Here is a 1,033-nt window from a genome sequence, read left to right on the forward strand (position 1 = left end):
CAAGAATGATGATGAGGATAGGATGAGGAAGGGATGAGGATAAGGATACGATGAGGATGAGGAAGTGGATTAGGATGAGGATGAGGATTATGATGAGGATAGGATGAGGAAGAGAATGAGGATGAGGATAGGATGACGATTTGATGAGGACGAGAATGAGAATTAGGATAGGACGAGGATGAGGATAGGATGAGGACGAGCATGAGGATGAGGATGAGAATATGATGAGCACGAGGATGAGGACGAGGATGAGAATATGATGAGCATGAGGATGAGAATATGATGAGCACGAGGATGAGGATAGGATGAGGATAGGATGAGGACGAGAATGAGGATGAGGATAGGATGAGGAAGAGTAAGAGGATGAGGATAAGGATAGGATGAAGACGAGAATGAGGATTAGGATAGGATGCGGAGGAAGAAGAGGATAGGACGAGGATGAGGATAGGATGAGGACGAGGATGACAATAGGATGAGGATGAGGAAGTGGATTAGGATCAGGATGAGGATGAGGAAGAGGAGGAGGATAAGGATAAGGATGAGGACGAGGATGAGGATGGGGATAGGATGAGCATAGGATGATGATGAAGATGAGGAAGAGGATGAGGATAAGGATGAGGATGAGGATGAGGAGGAGGATAGGAGGAGGATGAGGATGATGATAGGAAGAGGATGAGGACAAGAATGAGGATGAGGATGAGGATAAGGATTAGGATGAGGATAAGATGAGGATAAGAAGAGGACGAGGATGAGGATGACGATGAGGATAGGATGAGGATGAGAATGTGGATGAGGATGAGGATGAGGCTGAGGATAGGAGGAGGAGGAGAATGAGGATAGGATAAGGAGGAGGAAGAGGATCAGGATGAAGATAGGTTGAGGACGAGAATAAGGATGAGGATAGGATGAGGATGAGGATGAAGATGAGAATGAGCATGAGGAAGACGACGAGGATGAGGAAGAGGAAGTGGATAGGATGAGGAAGAGAACGAGAATGTGGATAGGATGAGGACGAGAATGAGTATAGGATGAT

The sequence above is a fragment of the Lupinus angustifolius genome, chromosome LG17, assembly GCF_001865875.1.
Source record: "Lupinus angustifolius cultivar Tanjil chromosome LG17, LupAngTanjil_v1.0, whole genome shotgun sequence".
NCBI lineage: Eukaryota > Viridiplantae > Streptophyta > Magnoliopsida > Fabales > Fabaceae > Lupinus > Lupinus angustifolius.